This window comes from Solea senegalensis, linkage group LG13 (genome assembly GCF_019176455.1).
Source record: "Solea senegalensis isolate Sse05_10M linkage group LG13, IFAPA_SoseM_1, whole genome shotgun sequence".
In the NCBI taxonomy this organism is placed as follows: Eukaryota; Metazoa; Chordata; class Actinopteri; order Pleuronectiformes; family Soleidae; genus Solea; species Solea senegalensis.
In genome coordinates, this window is record NC_058033.1 from 20,492,749 (window position 1) to 20,499,607 (window position 6,859).

The window sequence follows — 6,859 nt, forward strand, 5'->3', positions numbered from 1 at the left end:
ATTCAGACTTTTTCTTTAATCTCAGAATTTTTTCTGAGATTAAAGTCAATATTCATGCTGGGTTTTTTGTTGTTGTTGTTGTTTTTTTTCTTACCTTATACTCTTCTGTAATTTTGAACTCTTCCTGCATTCATTTAAATTTCCTTGTCCACATGATTATTGGCCCCACCCCTTCCCTGCTCACGTGACCAAACTTGAAGCAGGTAGACTAAAGCAGAATAACAGACATTAACCTCGTAAAAAAAATAGCAAGAAGTATGATATACAAAGGCGTGGTTCAGTGATGCATTGCCCGGTCTCTAATATTGCTGAGAACAATGTGTCTTTCTCCAGACATTGGTAGAAACATGTCCTCACTGTCCACACGCAAACCTACACCCTTGAAGATATACAATATTGTATAACACACAGAGTACCTGGTAATACAGGAAGGCTTGCATACCATGAGGGCGGAGGGGCGGCGAGAAAGATCTTATGCCCCCAGGACTTTTTTCTTCTGTAGAGAAACAAACCTGCCTATGTCGGTGAGCATGACAACAATAGGCACACACGACAACTGTTGTCAAAGGAGGAAGACGACCCTTTTTTTAAAAAAAAACAGCATACATATATTATAGTAAAGCTGTTAACGTTAATCTCCAATCCTCAGCCTAGCCCAAGGCTTTTGTTATTATCTTTTTCCAAACTGATGATTGCCGCTTCAAGCTTTTATGTAAATAAAGATGCCTTATGTCCCAAGTTGACATTGAATTTCCCCTCAAATTTGAATAGCTTTGTGAGTTTTTGGAAAACATGTTTTAGAATTATGTTAAAACAAAACATGTTGTAATTATTACACTGTGACGTGTCATAACCGTGGCTGACCTTAAAAAGTTTTTCAGTGAACACTGCAGTCATTTCTTTCAGCTGTACTCACTTGGGAGACCGACAGTTGGCACAGGGTAAAAGTCTTTTTAAATGAGTTGTGTGATTTATTGTAGCCTCATTTTCCTTTTTTTTAAAAACACATCTGTGATGTCTTATGTCATTGCAGATTAGTCTACTTCCTGTCATGATTCAACACCCACCAGTTTGATTAACCCTGATTACTTTCACCTGTGTTCAATTAGCCACACCTGCAGTCTCCTTCCCTCATCACTCAGTCTCTCTGACAGTTTCTCTTCTAATTTTCCTACTTCCATACAAGGATTGCAGCTCAAAGTGCTTCAAAAATAAAGGAAAATAAAAAAAAGCAAATGCAACAATAAAACACAAAAAAATGTAAATGTAAAAAGCAAATACAACAGTAAAACACAACACAGGATGGAAAGAAATAGGACAAGGCTCAAGTCATTCAATGTCCATAGACTCTTAGTTACAGTCTTAAAAACAAATACATAGGACAATGAAACTTCAATATGACAAACGACAAACAGATTCACACCATAAGTAAACGGCTTAAAGCAAGTGCAATGCTCTCTGACTATTGTTTGTAATGAACAAGCTTTAGGGTCTGTTGCATATGATTCAACTCACATGCAGAGGAAAACTGAAAAGAAGAGCGACCAAAGGGCTTCTGGTGTCACGGAATTAATGAAGTTACTACAACATGGACTGCATGTGACTCGTGTTATCACAGGATTTTGCCAAAAAGAAGGTTTTGTGTGTTTGCAAACATCTGCATGTGCCTGCTTTCTGTATAGTTTACATTAAAATACTTGCTTAGTCGAGTGTGTTCTGGTTTTCTGGTGTGTGTGAGCTTCAAATGCTAAGAAATGAAGGCAAATAGACTCCTGAATCATCATGTTCGCTGTCAAGGTCACATGAGCCACAAGAAGGTGGGAATTGGGGTGAAACCGCATCATGGGCATGTCGGCCATGTTTGGGGCTATCTGCGTTGTTGTTGTTGTTTAACAGAATTACATTATTTGCGTTGGGTTCAAGACATGAAAGTCCTGCACTTTCTCCTTCCTTCTGAAGCCCTTGGCATGTGTATCAGCAAGTGGGTAACTGGTTTATGATACCACAGCATGAATCCAAGTTTGCACCACACTGCATAATTCACATTGCTCAGTTTGAGATTTGGTGTCTTGTCGTTGGGATTAACAGCTTCAGGGTGTGGCTGTCGGTTTCGAAGTTAATACGGATCTCGTGTTTCTGGAAATTCCACTGATGGTGCTCCGTCCGTTTTACCCTATCAGTGGTGGCTGTGGTCAGCTCTTTGTTGTGCCTTGATAGGATTCAATAAAAGCTTTCCTGATGGTGTGTTTGTTCCTGCTCGTCCGGCTTATCTATGTGTGACCAACCTCCTTAGTTTCCTGCTGTGGCATCCCACACGCAAGCTTACCCACTTAAACAAGGGATTTTGAGGAACATAAGTAACTCACATTTAAAAAAGGTACAACTGGTTTGCAGTTACGTACCTATATCTGCTGTGCTTCCTGTTGCTCCCACTCCTCATATTTGCCCTCTCTGTTGAAACAGCAAACACACCTGAGCTGACAGTTTGCCAGCGAGACGACACGACTGGGAATTACTCACATTTTTTGGATGAATTCCCTGAAGCCGTTGGACGACCTCTTCGCCAGCGCAACCCAGACAGAGTGCAAGGTTTAGTGTATGTTGAGTGTAAAGTATGCAGTCTCTGATTCATAATCAAATCTACAGTTGTGTCGCTCTTGCAACATAATGCACAATAAAATGCTAAGTATCTTAGCCCCAGTTATAGCATATAACATGTATATAACTGTCACTGGTAGCAGAGGTGGAAAGTCATGGGTTACATTTACCCGCGTTGCTTGTTGTTTTTGTAATTTTTAATATCGATAAAGTATAGCTTTTTTTAGGAAGAACTGTACTTCACTGCATTTTAAATAAGAAATGTCAGTGAGCTGTCCTTTTTGCACGACACAAGAAAGAACCCCAACCTTGTTAAAATGGGAACTCAGTAACTTACTTACCTTTAAAGTATATTTTAGACAACCTCCTTTTTTTAACTTTAACTTGAGTACATTTTTAGACCAGTACTTTTACTTGTACATAAGTACAAAAGTATTTTACTTTCCATCTCTGACTAGTAAACCTCAGTGAATTATATGTTATGAATCCAGAGGCAACTGTGGTCAGGTTAGAGTTAAACATTAAGTTTTTTAAGGTAAGGATTTTTTTTTTGTCCTCGTCCTGCTCCAGCACACCTGATTCAAATGGTCATCTGAGTGTGAGACGAGCTGCAGGTGTGCATGATTGAGTGTGTGTGTGTGTGTGTGTGAGAGAGGATTTAGGTGCAACCTGATTGGTCCTGCACACAGGAAGTTCCAGTATAAGAGGCTGGACCATCCTTGCAGTGGGTTTCACTTGGGCTCCACTCATAGTTTGACTGCCAGCAACCACCTTGTTCTTGTTTGTTGAATTTATAGTTTGTTGTGTTTTTGTGGGTTGTTTTCTTGGGAGTTGAGTTGGGGAAAAGGGAGACTGATTCTCATGTTGTGCTCAGGTTCTCCTGTAGGCCTGGACCTCAGGGGCAATTGAACACTGCTGGGATTTGTTTTAGTTTGGTTTAATTTTCTTTGATATCATTCATCTGGGGCTTTTGTGACGTCATTGTCTTGAAAGTTGTCTTGCTGAGCATCCATAAAATACTCTTGTCCCTTGTCCACACAAACCCTGAATGAAATGAATACGATTTGTACCAATCTGCACGTTTTGAAAAGTAAATAACGTGGTCAGTAGCTGATTGATAAGAGGCCAATACTCTTCACCTGCTCAGCGGACAAAACATGAAATACAAATGTATACTGAGAAGCTATGCTATGCTGTTTGCCTGATAAAATGTTCTTAACATCCAATATTAGATTGGTATAATACTGACACTATATGTTTAAATACAACATGTACTTTTAATAAATATTTGCAAACACTGACATGGGGAGGACACATGCTGTTCCTGCAGATAAATGCAAGCAATCAAATGGGGTTTTCTGTTTTTTAACCACAAGATGGAGCCATATATCCTCTCCTGATTACACACCGGACACACGTCTTCTCTTTCTGTTGGGATTTCAGTGCATCTTATATATGAATATTCTAAAAAAGTTTAGATGTAAGTGCTTTTATTTACATTTTAGCACTATTTGAAATTAAAATTTTAAATTAACACACATTTCAACACCTTTTCATGTGATGTGACCCACCTGACTTTAAACCAATGACCAAGGGCAGTTTGATGACCAGGACAAACTTGTTTTGTTGCATCTGAGTGGGTTTACTATTACTATTACTATTTTTGTTTGAAGTGCCTTTTTTATATGAATATATATTATTAAATTTTCTCCAAATGCCAAATGTTAGTGCCATCTGTGCATTAAGGTCAGGTTTTCCTGTACTGTGTTTGTCCCACACTCCCACAGTGCTTCCTAAAATCATCAAACAAGCTCTTTTGTTGTTGTTTTTGATTGAGTGATGCTGAGAAATTGCACTCTGAGGCTCTGTGCATCTCTCTGGTTGTTTTACCAAAACAGGGGGATTTCCCATGCATTCTTCACTCTTCCATCTGCCCTTAAATTAGTGCCACACACCACAATATGTGTCAACCCTTGCACAGCACACAGCCGCAATGTTTGAAACTGACTTTACACTCGTACGGTCGTATGGAATATCGCTCATGGCTTTCCTTATGTTCTCTCCCTGCCACCCTCCCCTCTCCACCCCTCCAGTGTATTTACAGGGTGACTGCAGGAGAGGGGGAGAGAGAGAGAGGGCTTCCCCCTCAGCCTGACATCCCTGCTTTGAGAACATGTGGCCTGGGAATAATTGGGTTACAACTGTAACAGTCCAGCGAGTTGGCCTTGATTTAGAGAATGACTCCATTTACTGTTGTCTGACATCCTGCTGCTTCCACAGCTGCAGCTTTTATCCTCCATTCAGGCTCAGCGTTTTTACTGTATAGGCCTGGCAGGCGGCCACGAGGAGACAGGGAAACACAATCTGTGCATTAATACACTGACCCACATTCACGCAGAGGTTTTCCTAGTGGGCCACTTCTCCATTCAGGTAAAACCTGTAATGGTAATTTTGGATTGACATGTGACATGTGCAAATGTCGTCATCGTGTTTTCTGTGTGTAAATGCACATATGGCATTTAAATTGGCAGTGAAGTGATCTATAAACTACTGAAACTGAACTTTACACACAGCTACTGTGTGAAGATTTTACCTACTTGATATTTCTATGGCAAATCAAATCTAAAGCCCCTTTTACACGCACGGCACGGCACGGCACGGTTTAGGTTGGTTTTCCACTACAAAAGACCAGTACTTTTACTTGTACTTACGTAAAAATTTATTTTACTTTCCACCTCTGACTAGTTAACCTCAGTGTGTTTTGTGTTATGAATCCAGAGGCAACTTTCTTTTGAATTGCGGTCAGGTTAGAGTTAAACCATTAAGTTTGGAGGTAAGCCCACCTGATTCAAATGCTCCTCAAATACAACTGATTCTATTCTATCTGAGTGTGAGATGAGCTGCAGGTGTGCATTTCCTCCATGACCGGAGCACACCACACTCCTCTGTTAGACCTTTCCCTGGTAATTGTTGGAGATTAACCCACGTTTTTTAGGATTGTTTAACTGATCTACAGTTCTGCTTGATTCTTGTGTCTTGCTCATGCCTCATGACGACACTCTGACCAAATCAGTGTCACGCATAGTATGGCCTCAGCTCGCTTGGAACCTCACCAGAGCAGGAACTTAGAAAAAAGTACCCGGTCTATCGCTAGACGAGGCGAGTTTCCACCGAGTCGAGCCAAAATCGTAAAGAAAACGGCAAAAGCAAACCGCAGCATTTGAATGAGATGATGGTGCGCTGAAACCTGACGTTAATCTGACGTCTAACATAACGAAACAATTCTATTTTCTATTAAGTCACATCGCATCATTTGTTCAAACACGTTCCAGGACTCAAAGACTCAAATGTACAGACGACCACAAGAGATTTCAAGAGGTGTACTCCTGGTTAATCTTCCTTCAGTGACATTCAGCTGTTCCTTCTCAAAGTTATCATTTTTTAATCTTTTGTTTTCATTGTAACCACTTAACAACGCCTGTCTGCTGATTGGTCCATGAACCAGTAAATGACATTGAGAGGTCAAGGTGCAACAATTGGGCCCCAAATTCCCCCACATGCACCCATCTCTGCTAACGTCAGAAGTTTCCTCATGTCTTCTGTCTTTCTTATCGGAAACTTATCCGAACCCCTCCGAGGCCGAGAACACTACCGTGTTTGAGTTTCTCCTCAGCTTGGATGTAAGATAAAGGAGGTCAAGGTTTGCGAGCGCTGTTATTAATGTGGCATTCTGCACCGCTGGAATGAGCAGCATGTGACAGTGCGGGTCACTCTCAGACAATGAAGGCTCTTATCTCCCCCAGCAACGGTTGTTTGGGCAGTGGAACACAGGTGAACACCCAGACCCACCCAGTTCAGAGGCACAAAGGAAGAGGAAACGGCTGCTTTTAAAGCACTCAGTCAAACAACTGATTAAAAAAAAACAATCTTGGGAGTCGAATGAAATGAATATAAATCGAGGGTCTCGTGTGTATGTGTGAAGTGATGAGGAAGTGCATGTACTAGAAATTGAACACAACCGCTTTTTCAAGCCCCTGCCCCGAGGTTACCGTGGAAACGCCAAAGCAAACGCGTGTTTGCTCCTTTTGGCAGACATTCAGTTTTATGGCTTCCGTGTGAGATCTACTGTACCCAGGCTGCTGTTATCAATACATTTGCCCTAGATTTACTTTAATCTGTGTGTGAAAAGCAGAATATCAGTATAATCTCTTACAGCAGTCGTCTTCTAATGATCCATAAATATGTTAATGTGTGATATTAT